Genomic DNA, 19,782 nt, shown 5'->3' on the forward strand with positions numbered 1-19,782 from the left:
ATCCTCCCTCCCCCTCCCTCCCGAAGAGATAGATTTATTTTAAATGTGAATAACTTTAAAAATATAACAGCGATTTCAATAAAACTTCGTCCATTAGCACCAAAGGGACGATGGTGGGTAAGGTGGGCCTAAAATTGTCGCGCTATCGTGTACCGTTTTGGCTGTAGTTCAGGAGCAATCAAACAAACAAACAAAAGTTTTAGTATATAGATATAACATTCTTACAGGATTGGACAGGGTAGATGCAGGAAAAATGTTCCCCATGTTGGGGGAGCCCAGAACCAGGGGTCACAGTTTAAGAATAAGGGTTAGGCCATTTAGGACTGAGATGAGAAAAAACCTTTTAGATTTTTTTAGATTTAGATTTAGAGATACAGCGCAGAAACAGGCCCTTCGGCCCACCGGGTCCGCACCGCCCAGCGATCCTCGCACATTTACACTATCCTACACACACTAGGGACAATTTTTACATTTGCCCAGCCAATTAACCTACATACCTGTACGTCTTTGGAGTGTGGGAGGAAACCGAAGATCTCGGAGAAAACCCACGCAGGTCATGGGGAGAACGTACAAACTCTGTACAGACGGAGCCCGTAGTCAGGATCGAACCTGAGACTCCGGCGCTGCATTCGCTGTAAGGCAGCAACTCTACCGCTGCGCCACCGTGCCGACGGGAGAGTTGTGAATCTGTGGAATTCGCAGCCACAGAAGGCAGTGGAGGCCAATTCACTGGATGTTTTCAAGGGAGAGTTAGATTTAGCTCTTAGGGCTAACGGAATCAGGGGATATGGGAGAGGGCAGGAACGGGGTACTGATTGTGGATGATCAGCCATGATCCTATTGAATGGTGGTGCTGGCTCAAAGGGCCGAATGGCCTACACCTGCACCTATGTTTCCATGTAGAGGGAGCTTCATTCTGTGTCTGACCCCATTTTATTTTATAATCCAAAATGCTGTTATTCAATTATACACAAATACAGAGTAGGCAGTCGATGATCAGCCATGATCCTATTGAATAGGCAGTCGATGCGGGCAGAACCATTGACCGCCCGCTGCCTGGACCCGCGAATGGCCATCTTGGCCAGGCCCATGAGCAATGGCCTTCTTGGCCAGGCCCAGGAGCAATGGCCATCTTGGCCAGGCTCAGGAGCAATGGCCATCTTAGCCAGGCCCAGGAGCAACGGCCATCTTGGCCAGGCCCAGGAGCAACGGCCATCTTGGCCAGGCTCAGGAGCAATGGCCATCTTAGCCAGGCCCAGGAGCAACGGCCATCTTGGCCAGGCCCAGGAGCAACGGCCATCTTGGCCAGGCCCAGATGCAATGGCCATCTTGGCCAGGCCCAGGAGCAATGGCCAGGTCTAGGAGCAATGGCCAGGTTTAGGAGCAATGGCTATCTTGGCCAGGCGCAGGAGCAATGGCCATCTTGGCCAGGCCCAGGAGCAATGGCCATCTTGGCCAGGCCCAGGAGCAATGGCCATCTTGGCCAGGCCCAGGAGCAATGGCCATCTTGGCCAGGCCCAGGTGCAATGGCCATCTTGGCCAGGCCCAGGAGCAATGGCCATCTTGGCCATGTCCAGGAGCAGAACGACAGGGAGATCTTGGTCGGCATGGGCGAGTTGGGCCGAAGGGCCTGTTTCTGTACTGTTCCATCAAAGAACCAGAGGACGTAGGTTTAAGATGAGGGGGGAAGGATTTACTAGGAACCTGACTGGCAACATTTTAACGTGGTGGGTGTATGGACCGAGCTGCCGGGGGAGGTAGTTGAGGCAGGGACTGTCACAACGTTTAAGGAACATTTGGACATGTACATGGATAGGACAGGTTTGGAGGGATATGGGCCAAATGTGGCCAGGTAAAACTAGTATGGATGGGGCATGTTTTTATCGGTGTGGGCAAGTTTGGCCAAAAGGCTTGTTTCCACACTGCATGACTCTGTGAACTTGTGTCTCTGTGTCTCTGTGTCTCTGTGTCTCTGTGTCTCTGTGTCTCTGTGTCTCTGTGTCTCTGTGTCTCTGTGTCTCTGTATCTCTGTCTCTGTGACTCTGTGTCCCTGTGTCCCTGTGTCTTTGTGTCTCTGTGTCTCTGTCTCTGTGTCTCTGTGTCTCTGTGTCCCTGTGTCCCTGTGTCTTTGTGTCTCTGTGTCTCTGTCTCTGTGTCTCTGTGTCTCTGTGACTCTGTGTCTCTGTGTCTCTGTGTCCCTGTGTCTCTGTGTCTCTGTGTCTCTGTGTCTCTGTGACTGCCTCCCTCTCTAACATGTGCCGTTTTGATCTTTCCCCACAGCGGTCAGTAAACGCCAGCGTGCGGCGGGGTGAAGTGAGAGTGCGATGAAGTTTCACGGTTCCTGCCAGGACCTTGCATAGTCTGCGCCATCTTTCATCGTCACTACGCTGCGAGAAGCTCTTTCAAACAATCCCAGACCAATGTGAATGTGTTTTTGTCCACCCCTCTCCTCTTGTGTTAACAACAACATCACCCCCCCACCCCGCTTCTCCCTTCATCCCCCATATTACCTCCACCAGACCTTTCCCCCACCTCCTCCTCTTCCCTCCCCCTCCCCCTCTCCTGCATCCCATCTGGACATACCTATCTCCCCCCTCCCCTTCCACCTTCATTCCTTCTTCCGGCTTCACAATTCGCAACTCGCCAATCTTTTCGTCTGACACCTTCTGTCTTTGCATCTCAGTTCCGACCATCTGCCCATCAAATACAACCCCCAACCTACCAACGTACCAGCCCCCCCCTCTCTTTTCCAGCTTTCTCCCCCCTCCCACAATCAGCGAAGAAGTGTCCTGACCTGAAACGTCACCCATCCATGTTCTCCAGAGATGCTGCCAGACCCGCTGAGTTACTCCAGCACTCTGTGAAACGTCACCTATCCATGTTCCCCAGAGATGCTGCCTGACCCGCTGAGTTACTCCAGCACCCTGTGAAACGTCACCTATCCATGTTCCCCAGAGATGCTGCCTGACCCGCTGAGTTACTCTAACACTTTGTGTCTATCTTGTGCAATGACTGGTTGGGTCATGGATTTTGGATCTATGGGTTTGAGCAAGTTGTTCATACTGATGATGGTGGGCGCCTGGAACACACTGCCAATGATAGTCTTCGAGTCGTATCGAACGGAAACAGACCCTTTGGCCATCAAAGCTAGACCAATATGTCCATCTTTGGCCCCTATCCCTCTCAACCTTTCCTGTACTTTAGATCTGGGTTCACTGCTGTCACATGTGCAACGGAAGGCTTTGATTTGCATACTGTCCAAACAGTTTAGACCAAGGCTATCCACGTATCCGAACCAGTCTCCTTTAAATGCTCAGGAAGGAACTGCAGATGCTGGTTTACACCGAAGATAGACACAGAATGCTGGAGTAACTCAGCGGGGCAGGCAGCATCTCTGGAGAGAAGGAACGGGTGACGTTTCAGGTCACAAAACATCACCCATTCCTTCACTCCAGAGATGCTGCCTGCCCCGCTGAGTTACTCCAGCATTCTGTGTCTATCTTTTCAAATGCTGTTCTTATACCTGCCTCAACTGTACCTGTGACTGTGTGACTCTGTGACTCTGTGTCTCTGTGACTCTGTGACACAGTGGCGCAGCGGTAGAGTTGCTGCCTTACAGCGAACGCAGCACCGGAGACCCGGGTTCCATCCCGACCACGGGTGCTGTCTGTACAGAGTTTGTACGTTCTCCCCGTGACCTGCGTGGGTTTTCTCCGAGATCTTCGGTTTCCTCCCACACTCCAAAGACGTGCAGGTTTGTAGGTTAATTGGCTTGGTAAATGTTTAAAACAAAATGTCCCTAGTGGGTGTAGGATAGTGTTAACATGCGGGGATTTCTGGTCGGCGCGGACCCAGTGGGCCGAAAGGGCCTGTTTCTGCGCTGTATCTCCAAACTAAACTAAAACTAAATCACCTCCTCTGGCAGCTTGTTCCATAAACCCCCCTCCCTCTGGGTGGAGAGGTTGCTCCTCAGCCTCCAAGGGTTTGTCGGGTCAGAGGTATTGGGGCTACGGCCTGTGCAATGGGTCAAAGGTAAGGGGTGAGGGTATGGGCCAAAGGTCAGAGGTTTTGCGGTTCGGGGATGGGAGTCAGACGTCAAATCAGGAATAGAATTTTCTAGAAATATGTTTCAGGAAAACCCTTTGCGTTTGTTAAAGTTGAAACTTAACGACAGGAACTGGTATCATTTTTGTATTTTTTTTTACACACATTTGTAATAAATTCTTTGTCACTATTATTGTTGTAAATCATAAATTGTAGACCGCTTATATGAATAAACTACCCGATTTAAAGACATTTCCAATCTGTGGTGGAGGTTCTTCATTGCTCTTTCATTGCTAAAAGGGAGAGGTCTTGAAGACGGGGGGGGGGGGGGCAATTTTGAAAAGAGCACTTTGTGTTTTCAAGGCACGGTGGCTCAGCGGTAGAGTTGCTGCCCTTGCTATTGAGGGCGTGCAACGTAGGTTTACTAGGTTAATTCCAGGAATGGCGGGACTGTCATATGTTGAAAGACTGGAGTGACTAGGCTTGTATACACTGGAATTTAGAAGGATGAGAGGAGATATTATCAAAACGTATAAGATTATTAAGGGGTTGGACACGTTAGAGGCAGGAAACATGTTCCCAATGTTGGGGGAGCCCAGAACAAGGGGCCACAGTTTAAGAATAAGGGGTAGGCCATTTAGAACGGAGATGAGGAAAAGCTTTTTCAGTCAGAGAGTTGTGAATCTGTGGAATTCTCTGCCTGAGAAGGCGGTGGAGGCCAATTCTCTGAATGCATTAAAGAGAGAGCTAGATAGAGCTCTTAAGGATAGCGGAGTCAGGGGGTATGGGGAGAAGGCAGGAACGGGGTACTGATTGAGAATGATCAGCCATGATCACATTGAATGGCGATGCTGGCTCGAAGGGCTGAATGGCCTCCTCCTGCACCTATTGTCTAATGTCACAGCGCCAGAGACCCCGGTTCGATCCTGACTACGGGTGCTGTCTGCAGGGAGTTTTCACGTTCTCCCTGTGACCGTGCGGGTTTTCTCCGGGTGCTCCGGTTTCCCCTCACGTCAATCCCAAAAATGGTGTGGGTTGGCAGGTTAATTGGCTTCTGCAAATATTAAATTGCCCCGAGTGTGTAGGACATGAAAGTGCGATAACATAGAACTCGAGTACAGGTGATTGTTGGTCAGCACAGACCAAAGGTACTAGAGGAACAAGATGGACCACTCCGTTGAAACGGCTGCCATTTTGGTAGGCAAAACCCGCCGTTCGCTATCCCTCTCGCAGTGTAATCAGTGTTTTTGGGGAACAGTATGTGTGATGATACCATTAAAATGCAGAATATATCTCATCTATCAATTCACAGATTTTTGTTATTTTTCATTTTAAATGTTTCTGCAAGTTTCTGCCCCGATTCTGGCCTCTCTCCACTGGCTCCCAGTACGGTACAGAATAGTAAGATTAAACGAGAACTTACCAGTTCGAAGTTTGATCTGTATTTTATGAGGAGTTACGATGAGGGATTACGTGAAGACCCCGTCCAGCACGTGTGCGCGACATTCTTCAAAGCAGCGGTGTGGATTCACAGAAAAAACACAACGATTGAAATAAATATAGTAAAGAAAAAATAAGAACTTAATTACCAGTTGATCTGTATAATAGAGGGTGGGAGCGGAGGGCACGTAATCCCTCATCGTAACTCCTCATAAAATACAGATCAAACTTCGAACTGGTAAGTTCTCGTTTAATCTTACTATTTTATTTCGGAGTCACGTGAGTGACTACGTGAAGACTTCAAAGCTCTGTGATTCCGAACCGTGTACCAGCTCATGCTTCACTCACTGTCTGAAGACCTTAGAGGGAGGAAGTATGTTATCGCAATCAAGAACCTGTTTGTGAACAAAAAAGGTTTATTAATGACAACAAAAAACAGAGAGCTCCCCAGGGCTTAAATTAAATATTATCTGCAGACTCTAAAATTCTGTCTGCAAATGTAGCAGGTTGCGCCAGCGGCTTATTATAAAACCTTTGGAAAGTTCTTTCCGAGGACCATCCTGCTCTGGCCAGAATATGGTCCATAGGCACGTCCATTCGACTAGCCGCCGACGTAGATGCAGCCCTGGTGGAGTGAGATTTGTAAATATTAGTATTGACTCCCGCGGACTTAAGCACCTGCTTGAGCCACCTTGAGATGGTTTTGCTCGTCACCTGACCATGAGGCTTCTTGTGGCTTATCCATAAGGCTTTTTCTCTCCCTCTTAAGTTGTATGTTGTGTCTATGTAATTGGCGAGATGGGTCTTGGCACACAGCCGTGGGTCAGATGAATATGCCCAGAACTCCATGACTGGAGGCGTGGTACCTGGTCTAGTTTGTTTGACCAGTCCCTGAATATGGAATGTGAAACAGTCCAATGACTCTGTCATGCTGTCCAGCCTCCGAAGGTGGAGGGACTGTACCCTTTGAGCTGACACTAGTGCCATGAGCATGACTGATTTCAGTGTAAGTTGTTCCAGCGTGAGTGCCCTGGGCGGTGGCCATCCCCTAAGGTACGTCAGCACAATGCTGACATCCCAGATCTGAGTGTACCTTGGTCTGGGGGAGTTAGTATTAAAAATGCCCCTCATGATTTTGATTACTAGTGGATGGGACCCGAAAGCCAGTTGTCCTGCTGCTGGAACCAAATAAGCTGACAACGCACTCCTGGCTGTATTTATGGCGCTGTAGCTGAGTCCTTCCCGATGTAATCCAACCAGGAACTCCACAACACTGGTGGGTGTCGCTGTAGTGTAGGTAGTTCCTGTTTTGGAGCAATACCGTTCCCATTTCCTTATGTTGGTCAGGTATTGTCTCCTGGTGGACTCCCGGTGGGATGCGGTCATCATGTTGATGGCGTCCTCAGACAGTCCCAGGCCCAGTAGAGGTCTTTTTAGAATCTGCAAGCGAGGAGATTGACTCTGTCATGGCACGGGTGACTAATGCCTGACACTGGGTGGATTAATAATTCCGGACTGCTGGGGAATTCCAACGGTGTTTCGACAGCCATGTCGAGGGCCACTGGGAACCATGGCTGTGTAGGCCAGTCGGGTGTTATCAAGATTCCTGAAGCGGAATCCAATTGAATCTTGTGTAATACCCGACTGATGAGGCAGAAGGGAGGAAAAGCATAAACGAACATTTTCCCCCAATACAGCGTGAATGCATCAACTGCTGCTGCCTCAGGGTCTGGTTCCCAAGCGACATACGTTGGTACCTGGTGATTCAGCCTGGATGCAAATAGATCGATATCTGGTGTGCCATATTGCTTTGTAATTTCGGCAAATACTTTGGGATTTAACATCCATTCGATGTTATCGTTAAATTTGCGTGACCTGGTGTCTGCCACTGTATTTTGCTTACCTGGTAGGTAAGTTGCTGATAACCAAGTATGTCTTTCGACACACCATTGCCAGATTAGGTTGACCAATTTGTCACACGATATCGACTTTACACCACCCATGTGGTTGATATAAGCCACCACCGTGGTATTATCTAATTGCAACCGGACATGTGCATGATGCGTATTAGATGAATATGCTTTTAAACCATAAAACGCACCCAACATTTCTAAATAGTTGATACCCCGTGTCTGTAGGCAAGATGATTCAGAATTAGTCCATCTGCCCCCTGTGCTGGATTGCATGTTAGTTGCTCCCCAGCCCAAAGCACTGGCATCCGTTTGAATGGTTAATACTGGGTTGGTGATTATTATGGGACTGGAACTGAGCCTAATGTTCCTTGTCCACCATTGTAACTCTGGAATGGATTCAGCAGTTAAATCCATAGCTCGGTCAAAGTGACCTGAGTTTTGCTTTAGTGCGTGCACTTTTGCTCTTTGTAAATTTTGGTAGTGCAAAGGCCCAAATTGTACAGCTGGAAAAGCTGCTACCATTTTACCAATAACTCTAGCTACCTGCCGTATGGTTGGCTGACGTTTATGCATTAGTTCGTGGCATGATAGTGCCAATTCTGATGCTTTCCCCTTCGGCAGAGTTACAAACATGCGAACAGTATCAATCGTAAATCCAAGATAGTCCATGGTAGTGGACGGTGTAAAATTGGATTTATCTGGATGTATGACAAACCCCAAAGTTTCAAACAAACGTTTGGTGGCTGCTACTGCCAAAATAGCTGTCTCCAAGGTTTTCCCTACTATTAAAATGTCGTCTAAGTACGCCATGACTATATGCTTTTGTTTCCTCAATAATGCCAAGGCGGGTTTTAAGATTTTAGTGAACAACCTTGGAGCGGAGGTTAGTCCATTTGGTAAGGCTTTAAATTGCCATAGCTGTTTCATCCAGATAAACTTTAAGTATTTACGATGCTCCTTGTGTATGGGTACTGAGTAGTAGGCATCTTTTAAATCAATGCCTGCTAGAAAGTACCCTCTAGAAATCAAAAGTCTGGCGGTTTGAAAAGTTTCCATCTTAAAATGTGTATACTTAACTGACTCGTTTAACGTAGTTAAGTCAATGATGATGCGACATCCACCATCTTTTTTAGTTTTAGTGAAAATATTAGACACAAATTCCAAAGGTTCATGTTTTGTTCTTTCAATGACACCTTTTGCTAGTAGCCTCACAAGTTCAGCTTGACCCTCTTGTTTCTCTTTGACTGAGAGGGTGAATACCCTTTGGGGTATATGCTGAACTGGCGGAATGTTTTCATGAACAAAGTCAATTTTATAGCCATGAATGCAGCTTAGTATGTACTTGTCATTAGTGATGGTTTCCCATGCATCCAAAAACAAGTGCAATCTCCCCCCTGATAGTATAGAGCCCCTACTGCTCATATGCTGAGAGGAACCAGATCCACCTACCTCCATGGTTACTGGTGCTACTTCTGCCTCTTCGCTGGACGATGAGGTGTCTGCTGGGCTGTAGAGGGCTGCTGTTGATGTAGATGTTGACGTTGATGTTGTTGGGGGTGGCGCATTTTCCATGGGGTCCGCTCTGGGCGCGGGCCTAAAAAAGGCTTACGGGGAATGGTTGCGGACCCCGAGCTTTCACCAGTCCCATATGGTGGTCTACGACTGGTGGACGCCGTGAGGTACTGCCGCCTGGGTTTGTTAGGTCTGCTCGGTCCCAAACCTGCCCTCACGAGACCAAAGGTCTTGGATTCTTCCTCTAGGTCTTTCACCTTTTTTGGAAGGTCCTTTCCAAAAAGCAGAATTGGAGGTTCTGAACCCGGTGTTTTGCAAAGTCCCGCAAACTTAGGGTTGAGGGCAGGCTTGATGATTTCCTTCCGTAAATTGTTTATCTGATATTGAGTGGTGCACAGCAGAGCTAATGTATCTTGCTGATTTGTGGAGATGTCCACACCATCAATGGACCGAGCATATGATGTCATCCCTGCAGTCAGGAGTTTAAGGATTTTCTGGAGCTTCAACTCCAGGTTCCTGATGTTCTGCCCCAAATGTCCCCAAATTTGGCTGTTTACAGCTGGTACATTCAATGATGTACAATTTTCTGGGGCTGTATATAGTTCAAGAGCCTCATTGACCACCCGTTCTTGTAGGGGTTTTGAGGACAGGTGGTCAATGCTGGCTGCAAGTTTCGGCTCTAAAGGCCGACCCCCTCGTGGAATGACCACGTAGCGGTTGACCACACCCAGCAGCTCTTCCTGATCCTGTACACTCTGCGTACTCCGGACATCTTCAGCCAACAACCCCTCTTGTTGACCAGCCCAGACCTGGTCGCCAATGCTGCCTTCAAAAGAAGGTGAGGCAATGGCCAGTGCCGTAAAGGGCACTGCGGGAGTGCCTGGGCTCCCTTGGCGAGTCTGCTGCTGCTCTCTCAGCAGATCTCGCTGGAGCATTTGCTCCATAAGCCGTTCCATTCGGCTTAGGCGGCTGCCAGTGCCGCTCTGGAGCGGTGTGGCATCTTCATCCGAATCGTCGGATACTACCGCCCGGTTCTGGCTGCAGGTACCTACAGCTCGCTGCTCAGGCTGCACTAGCGGTGCTGGGCTCGGCTCGGTAGTTATTGCTGCCGCCTCTTGCCCCCCCTCCAAGGAACGTTCCTCAACGGAAGACGAACGGGGGCGAGCTGCAAATTTCTTCCCTCTGGTCTTGCTCATTTTCCTGGAACATAAAGCAGACCACAGAGAAAATACTCATGGCCACGGTAAAACTTACCTGTCGGCCCGACTTTTCAATTTGTAGCGGGAGCACCTTGAACTCCCGTTCGTCGCGGGTGCACTGCATGAACGCTAATGTCGCGCACACGTGCTGGACGGGGTCTTCACGTAGTCACTCACGTGACTCCGAAATAAAATCAACTTCAAGCTCCTCCTATTCGCATAGAAAGCCCTGCTTGCCCCCCCCTATATCAAAAATCTTCTAACCCACCACTCTATCTCCAGGTCCCTCAGGTCGGCCGACTTGGGGCTACTGACTATCCCGCGGTCTAGGCTTAAGCTCAGGGGTGACCGCGCTTTTGCGGTTGCAGCTCCTAGACTGTGGAACAGCATCCCTCTCCCCATCAGAACTGCCCCCTCCATCAACTCCTTTAAGTCCAGGCTCAAAACCTACTTCTACTCCCTAGCGTTTGAGGCCCTCTGAGGGGGCGCTGTGAACTGTTTATGTATGTGCTGTTATGTTTGTGTGCCATTGTATGTTCGTTCTTAGTACCTGAACTGATGTACAGCACTTTGGTCAACGTGGGTTGTTTTTAAATGTGCTGTACAAATAAAATTGACTTGACTTGACTTGACTACTAAAATGGCGCCGTGACATACTACGGTTTTTAGAGTCGAGTGGTCTATCTTTGTATCTTTGGCGTAGATTCAGTGGGCCTGTTTCCGCGTTGTATCTCTAAACCAAACCAAAGCAGGGAAGGCGAAGACCCATGGGTTTGAATCCCAGCCGGCCAGGTGGCTACAATCCCGCCTGTTGCTTTATCGGGCGGCACGGTGTGGCACAGTTGCTGCCTCACTGCGCCAGAGACCCAGGTTCGATCCTGACCTCTTTTTTTTTTTTTTTTCAATGCACCAAGTTCCAAGTTTTAATCAGACAAATATTGCCAATAGTCATATTGCAAATCATCATTTTAAGATAAAGTAAAACTTTCTTTAGTTTTTGAAGCAGAATAGGGTGCAGCACGGTGGCACAGTGGTAGAGTTACTGCCTTACAACGGTTGCAGCTCCAGAGACCCAGGTTCGATCCTGACTACTTTTTTTTTTTTTTTTTTTTTTAATATATAAAAGTTTTATTCCAAAGAAAAACATACAAACATACTAAGCAAAATGTGATCAAACAAAAGCCGCCTGTATCGGCAGTTTACAAATTAAACAATTATCACATTAAAATCCCGCCATCTCTGTCAACAATACATTCAACCCCCCGCGGCGACCAGCGTTCCTGGAAGGCCTCAAGAGTCCCTGTGGACACCGCGTGTGCGTGTTCCCCCTCCAGGGACACACGGGCACGGACGTAAGCCCGGAACAGGGGTAGGCAGCCGACTTCTGTGAGGCCGTCGACTGCCCGCTGCCTGGACCCGCGGATGGCCATCTTGGCCAGGCCCAGGAGCAGACCGACAGGGAGACCCTCTCCTCCCTCCTGACCCTCCCCCCTCTGTACCGGGTGCCCAAAAATTAAAAGCGTAGGGCTAAAATGGAGCCAGAACTTGAGGAGCAGCCCCTTCAGATACTGGAACAGGGGCTGTAACCTCACGCACTCTGTATACAAATGGTAAACGGTCTCCTCCTCACCGCAGAAGCAACAGGCGGCAGACGAGACCGTGAACCGGCTCAAGTACCTGTTACAGGCTATAGCCTTATGCAACACTCCAGGTCCCCGATGTAAAGCGGGAGGACCCCCTTATAGAGAGACCTCCACTGGGGACCGCTCCCGCCGTCAGGTGGTAACACGGACCGCCAGGGCGTGTCCGGATGGAAGATGAGAGCGAGGAAGTGGAGAGTGTGCAGGAGCAGCCTGTACAAAACGCGCCTCTCCGCGTCACGGAACGGCACGCTGGGCATCTGGGAAAGGCGGCTCATATTGCGTGGGGCCGGCTCTCGGGAAGGGACCCGGGCCGTGGGCCCAATGAGCAATTCCGACGGAGCGGGGGTAAGCCCAGACGGAATCGCTCCACGCACACGCCTCTCCTCGACACCCACCGTGACAGGGTGAGGACCGGCCCCCCTCACAACCACAGCACCCCCCTCCCCCTGAGGAGCAGCGCCCTGGCTGAAGGTGACCAAATTCCTGGCTCTCAGGAGATCACGGTAAAAACCAGGCAACTCCCGCCTAGCGCGCTGACTCATGCCCGCTACCGGGAGCCGTGATCCCTCCTGGAGGCAGCGCCCCTGGCAGAAAAAGTACGTGGCCAGCGAGTGCCATCTGGGAGGGCACTCGGAGTACACGTACCTCCGCAAGGTCCTGAGTCGGAGGGCTGCCACCTGAGTGCGGACGCAGACCAGTGCCTGACCGCCCTCCCCCAACGGGAGACTCAGAACCCCAGCAGAGACCCAGTGGTTCCTCTCACCCCAGAAGAAGTTAACTAACCTCCTCTGTATCATGGCGATGAAACGAGAGGACGGGACCAGAGTGGCCAGCCGGTACCACAGCAGAGAGGCCACCAGCTGGTTTATGACCAAAGCCCTACCCCGATATGATAACACACCAAGGAGGCCTGACCAGCTCCTGCCAATTCGCCTGCCAAGCCCCCTCAGTGGGACTCAGGTAGATCCCCAGATAGAGGAGGTGCGTGGTGCTCCACGCAAAAACTGCCATCTCCTCCGGCAGGGAGTCCACCTGCCACTGACCCACCAAGAGCCCAGCACACTTCCCCCAGTTGATCCTGGCGGAGGATGCGGCTGAGAACACCCGCTGGCACTCACGCATCCTCCGCAGGTCAACCGGGTCGGTGAACATTAGTAACACATCGTCGGCGTAGGCCGAGAGAACCACCTCCACCCCCGGCCCCGGCAAATCCAAACCTGCCAGCCGCCTCCGTAGGAGGCACAGGAATGGCTCCACACAGAGGGAATAAAGCTGGCCGGACATGGGGCATCCCTGACGAACCCCCCTCCCAAAGTGAATGGGAGCCAACAAAGAGCCATTGACCTTGACCAGGCACTCTGCAGCAGCGTATAGGAGCCGGACCCGGGCCACAAAATGGGGTCCGAATCCAAACGCCCGCAGAGTCCCGAGAAGGTAGTCGTGTCCCACCCGGTCAAACGCCTTCTCCTGGTCAAGGGAGAGAAAGGCAACGGACTGACCAGCCCTCTGGCACAGATGGATCAGGTCCCGGACCAGATGGATATTGTCCTGGATGGACCGGCCCGGGACTGTGTAGGACTGGTAAGGGTGGATCACATGGGACAGCATGGGCCCCAGGCGATTGGCCAATGCCCGTGCAAAGACTTTGTAACCCGTACTGAGAAGAGAGACCGGGCGCCAGTTCTTCAAGAGGCGGAGATCGCCCTTCTTGGGCAGCAGGACGACGACTGCCCTGCGCCATGAGAAGGGCATCTCCCCGGTCGCCAGGCTCTCCCCCAACACCTTCACATAGTCGCCCCCCAGGACACCCCAGAAGGCTCGAAGAAACTCCACAGTCAGCCCATCCAGCCCCGGAGACTTGCCCCTACTGAGCTGGTGCAGGGCACCAGTCAACTCCTCCAGAGTTAGGGGATCATCGAGGCGCTCAGCCACCTCCCTGCACACTACGGGTAAGCCCTCCCACAGCACCCCTTGTGCCTCCCCACTAGATGTTCCCTCGGAGAACAGAGTGTCATAGAACGACCAAACTGAGGCACCGATCCTCTCCGGATCCGTGATGGAGGAGCCATCGTCCGCAAGCAACTCGACAAACTGCCTGCGGGCACCTCGGCACTTCTCCAGGGAGAAGAAAAAGGGGGAGGCGCGGTCCAGATCGTGCAACATCTGGACTCGCGACCTCACATACGCGCCCCGTGACCTCCTCAGCTGCAAGTCCCTCAGTGCCCCTTTCTTCTCCTGGTACTCCTCCCACTCACACGAGTCCCCCTCCGTCTGACCCAGGCGAGACTCCGAGTCGAGCAACTCTCTCTCAAGCCGTCCGATCTCGGAGTCCCGCCCCTTGGTCGACCCCCTCGTGTAGTCCTGGCAAAACAGACGGACGTAAGCCTTCCCTACATTCCACCACTGCCTTAGGGAAGGGAAACGCCCCTGCCTTTCCCTCCACTCCGCCCAGAACTGCTTGAATGAGTCCCGGAACCGGCGCTCCTCCAGCAGCCGGTTGTTGAAGTGCCAGTACGCGGACCCTGCCCGTGTGCGCGTCGGGATAAAGTCCACTCGCACCAGGCAGTGGTCCGAGCACGGCTCCAACCGCATGGAGGCTGCCGAGACACAGGACACATAAGCCTTAGACACATATACACGGTCAATACGGGAACCACCCCCCTTAAACCTGTATGAGAAGGCGCCGGAGTTGGGATGGAAATTCCTCCAAGCATCTACTAGCTCAAAAGAATCCACCAACTCCCTTAATGTCTTGACCGCTGCCAGATCGCGCTGAATGCCAGAGCGATCTCTCGCCTCAAGGGTACAATTAAAATCACCCCCCAGGAAAACACACTCCCCCCGATCGATGGTGTTCAACAGCGCGGTCACTTCTTGTGTTAACCGCGTCTGCATAGCACCGCTCTTGGGGGGGTACACATTAATAAAATGTAACGGCACGCCATCCAGGCGCACGGCCAGATACAACAACCGGCCTGGTACAATGTCCTGCACCTTGACAATCTCCGGCTGGAAAGATGGGGCCAACAGGAAGGCCACTCCACTCGAAATGGAGGTGAGATGGCTGATGTAGACCCCCCCTTCCCACTCCAGGAGCCAGGTGGGCTCGTCACTAGCCACAGTGTGTGTTTCCTGCAGGAAGCTCACCGCGTACCTCCCGTCCCTCAGCACCGAGAGATGGTGAAACCTACGGAGAGACTCCCTGGCCCCATTAATATTCAGGCTGGCTATAGTGAGCTTCATTTTGAAAGCGCACAAGAACTTTTACCAGCCCCCCTTGACGGAATGGAGCCTCCCCGAGCCCTCTGCCCTTTCTTTAGGGACTTAAAAAGCTCTTGGAGCTGGCGCCGCTCATTTTTCAATACACCTGCCACGTTCCCCTCCTCCTGAAGGATGGCATAAATGGACTGCAAGGGTACCGTCAGGTCTGACCAGAGGTCGACAGCCAGATCTGCCTTATTCCTCTTCCCTCTGCTGTCCTTCAGAAACTTCCGGAGTTCCCAGATATCAACAAGCCGAGACACGGGGCTGCGGGTGGGATAGTCCATCAACTCACTGTCGCTGGACTCCACGTCCCCCTCCTCTTCCCACTCAATGTCTGAGCCCGAGTCTGGATAGTTCTGACTCCCAGCCGCCTCGCTCACCCCTCCCTGTGAGGTGGGCGGGGCGGCCACATCACTCGGTCCCTCCTCCGTCACCATCCCACCGCCAGGATCAGTGACGGGGGCAGGTACCGGTACCTCTAACTGTGGCAAGCTGCCTGGTAAATGGCCAGGCTCCTGCACACCCCCACCGCCCTCTGTAACCGGATTGGGGGCAGTGATGTCGGAGGAAGTCTCCGGGGCGGGCAGTGAGAGGGTATGTCTGGAGTCCGACCGAAGGACACGATCCGAAACGACCATGTCCTCCTTCGCACCCAGGGCACCCGGCCCAGCACCGTCACCCAGAGAGTCCCCGTCCCCCACCACCAGGGGAACCACCTCGCTCTGGCCCTCAGGGGGCGATGTTCCCGGAGTCTCCCCTGCTCCCTCATCCGATGGGGCAGCACACCCCTCAATAGGACTCGTAGCCTCAATGGGGAGCATGGGCTGGGGACCCACCCCCACACTCAAGTCCCCCCCATCAATCTTCCCCTGGTCACCCTCTAAGCCAGCGGACGCAATCCCTGGGGGAACAGCCCCCTCGGGTAGTGTGTCACCACTCTCAGGTGGTCCCTGCACTACAGAGGCATCCTCCTGCCCAGAGGAAGTGTGTACTGGGTACTCTGCCTCAACAGGGGAGAAACACCTCCCTTCAGGTCGCCCCTGACCTTCAGGGCCGTTCTCCGTGTCAGAGGACCCGTGCCTCCTCCTCTTATAACCACTAGCGTGCGGTGGTACAGTCAGCTCCATTGCTGAAGCCTGTTCCTCCGCCCCGCCATCTACCTGCTCATCCTCTCCAGCCTTCAGACCCTCAGGCTCAGAGGCGAGCTCGATAATATCTACTGCCGGGGGACCCTCATTAAGGTGACCTTCTGCCTGGCGTCCCGCTTGAACGTTCTTCTTCTTCCTTTTAGCTTTCTTACTCCTCTGTCTCTCCCAGTGCCCCTCATCCACCCCCCACACTGCACCGGCATCCTCCGCCACAGGTACGGGACATGGGGGTGGTGGGGGAATGGAGGATGGGAGCAAGGCAACAAAGTCATCATGGGCCACCGTGGTAGAACCAGCAGCCCCAGATGGGCCAGCACTGCCTTCCTGGGCCACCTTGGTGGAGCTGGCAGCCCGGTGCTTGGGACAATTCCTGCGGAAATGCCCCACCTCTTTGCATGCATGGCAGCGTGCTTGGCCCGTGTTCCAAAACACGCGATAGCAGAATCCTTCCCATTCAACCTCAAAACTCCCCTCCATATCAATCCCCTGTGCCAGCTGTATGTACACGCGGCGATTGAACGTTAATACATGCTGCATTTCGGGATCATCCAACCTATGCAACAGTTTGGTGGGCCCAGACCGCACCTCCCCCAGCTTAGTTACATGTGGGAGCAGGAGCGCGTCCGGAACATAAGGGGGAACGTTGGACAGCATGACCGGCAGCACGGGCCGTCCCCATGGGTCCACCGCCATGTAAATCCCAGCCACCGTGATCCCCCTTTCCAATGCGGTAGCCACCGACTGCTCAGTCTTTAGGATGACAACAGCCTTCCCACTGACCACCGCGCCTGCCATTATGGCCTTCTTGCCAACAGTCTCCCCCAGCGCGGTTAGCACAGCCTTGAAGGTAATGTTGCCCTGCAAGGTCACTTTCACCCTGTGTATACGCCCCAACGACTCATGGCCCTTAGTCACGGAGACTGCCGACTGTACGGCAGCTGCATAATTCTTGGGGGCCGCCATCTTTAGGGCGTGGAGCAAAACAAAACGTCTCAGTATTATATATGTCAAAGCAGTCTTTCTGCTATTGCTGCACCTCCACGCATTTGCAGCAGTTTAAAGTCTTGTGAAGGCTTTCCTGGCAAAGCAACAGAAGCAGTCTCCTCCTGATAAGATAGGGAAAAGTCCGTGCCAATCCTCCCGTCGTAGAAAATGGAGCTTCCGGAGGCTTCTTCCCCAGGTCTCGGTCGCCCTCCCGGCTTCAACGAAAATCCAATGCACTATTGCCGTACTTACCCGGCACACCTGGACCGGGCAAAGTCGGTGTGGGAGGGAGCTTTCCGATGCTACAGACCACAAACACCACTCTAGACTCAGCTCCCACCAGTTCAAGTGCAACTTGGCCTTCCGCCAGCCACTGCCGCTCCTACGACTTTCAGAAAACACGAACAAATCCTCCCCAATTAGAGGACTCTTTCAACAAAGAGAGTCTCTGCTTTCCGACAGAAGTCCAAAAAGCAAATTCTGATTGCCTTCGTTTGTCCTCGCCAAACAAATCCTTCGAAAATAATCAAATCCTCACAGCCAGTGCCACACACCCACGTCCGATCCTGACCTCTTTTTAAAAAAAATATATATAAAAGTTTTATTCCAAAGAAAAACATACAAACATACTATGCAAAATGTGATCAAACAAAAGCCGCCTGTATCGGCAGTTTACAAATTAAACAATTATCACATTAAAATCCCACCATCTCTGTCAACAATACATTCAACCCCCCGCGGCGACCAGCGTTCCCGGAAGGCCTCCAGAGTTGCCGTGGACACCGCGTGTTCCCTCTCCAGGGACATGCGGGCACGGACGTAAGCCCGGAACAGGGGTAGGCAGCCGACTTCTGTGAGGCCGTCGACTGCCCGCTGCCTGGACCCGCGGATGGCCATCTTGGCCAGGCCCAGGAGCAGACCAACAGGGAGACCCCCTCCTCCCTCCCGACCCTCCCCCCTCTGTACCGGGTGCCCAATAATTAAAAGCGTAGGGCTAAAATGGAGCCAGAACTTGAGGAGCAGCCCCTTCAGATACTGGAACAGGAGCTGTAACCTCACGCACTCTGTATACAAATGGTACACGGTCTCCTCCTCGCCGCAGAAGTGACAGGCGGCAGACGAGACCGTGAACCGGCTCAAGTATCTGTTACAGGCTATAGCCTTATGCAACACTCTCCACCCCAGGTCCCCGATGTAAAGCGGGAGGACCCCCTTATAGAGAGACCTCCACTGGGGACCGCTCCCGCCGTCAGGTGGTAACACGGACCGCCAGGGCGTGTCTGGACGGAAGACGAGAGCGAGGAAGTGGAGAGTGTGCAGGAGCAGCCTGTACAAAACGCGCCTCTCCGCGTCACGGAACGGCACGCTGGGCATCTGGGAAAGGCGGCTCATATTGCGTGGGGCCGGCTCTCGGGAAGGGACCCGTGCCGTGGGCCCAATGAGCAATTCCGACGGAGCGGGGGTAAGCCCAGTAGGAATCGCTCCACGCACACGCCTCTCCTCGACACCCACCGTGACAGGGTGAGGACCGGCCCCCCTCACAACCACAGCACCCCCCTCCCCCTGAGGAGCAGCGCCCTGGCTGAAGGTGACCAAATTCCTGGCTCTCAGGAGATCACGGTAAAAACCAGGCAACTCCCGCCTAGCGCGCTGACTCATGCCCGCTACCGGGAGCCGTGATCCCTCCTGGAGGCAGCGCCCCTGGCAGAAAAAGTACGTGGCCAGCGTGTGCCATCTGGGAGGGCACTCGGCGTACACGTACCTCCGCAAGGTCCTGAGTCGGAGGGCTGCCACCTGAGTGCGGACGCAGACCAGCGCCTGACCGCCCTCCTCCAACGGGAGACTCAGAACCCCAGCAGAGACCCAGTGGTTCCTCTCAGCCCAGAAGAAGTTAACTAACCTCCTCTGTATCATGGCGATGAAACGAGAGGACGGGACCAGAGTGGCCAGCCGGTACCACAGCAGAGAGGCCACCAGCTGGTTTATGACCAAAGCCCAACCCCGATATGATAACACACCAAGGATGCCTGACCAGCGCCCCACACGGGCGACCACCTTCGCCTCCAGCTCCTGCCAATTCGCCTGCCAAGCCCCCTCAGTGGGACTCAGGTAGATCCCCAGATAGAGGAGGTGCGTGGTGCTCCACGCAAACACTGCCATCTCCTCCGGCAGGGAGTCTACCTGCCACTGACCCACCAAGAGCCCAGCACACTTCCCCCAGTTGATCCTGGCGGAGGATGCGGCTGAGAACACCCGCTGGCACTCACGCATCCTCCGCAGGTCAACCGGGTCGGTGAACATTAGTAACACATCGTCGGCGTAGGCCGAGTGAACCACCTCCACCCCCGGCCCCGGCAAATCCAAACCTGCCAGCCGCCTCCGTAGGAGGCACAGGAATGGCTCCACACAGAGGGAATAAAGCTGGCCGGACATGGGGCATCCCTGACGAACCCCCCTCCCAAAGTGAATGGGAGCCAACAAAGAGCCATTGACCTTGACCAGGCACTCTGCGGCAGCGTATAGGAGCCGGACCCGGGCCACAAAATGGGGTCTGAATCCAAACGCCCGCAGAGTCCCGAGAAGGTAGTCGTGTCCCACCCGGTCAAACGCCTTCTCCTGGTCAAGGGAGAGAAAG

General features: G+C 53.0%; 2 protein-coding genes across 2 annotated transcripts in view; both read left to right on the forward strand.

Annotated features, from left to right (window-relative positions):
• Window positions 1-19,782, forward strand: part of LOC144611475 (PHD finger protein 24-like) — a 139,300-nt gene that overhangs the window by 40,843 nt on the left and 78,675 nt on the right. The gene's annotated exons all lie outside the window — the stretch shown is intronic.
• LOC144611483 (PHD finger protein 24-like) overlaps window positions 1-19,782 on the forward strand; it is a 119,539-nt gene that overhangs the window by 6,451 nt on the left and 93,306 nt on the right. The gene's annotated exons all lie outside the window — the stretch shown is intronic.

This window comes from Rhinoraja longicauda, chromosome 3, assembly GCF_053455715.1.
Source record: "Rhinoraja longicauda isolate Sanriku21f chromosome 3, sRhiLon1.1, whole genome shotgun sequence".
Taxonomy (NCBI): Eukaryota; Metazoa; Chordata; class Chondrichthyes; order Rajiformes; family Arhynchobatidae; genus Rhinoraja; species Rhinoraja longicauda.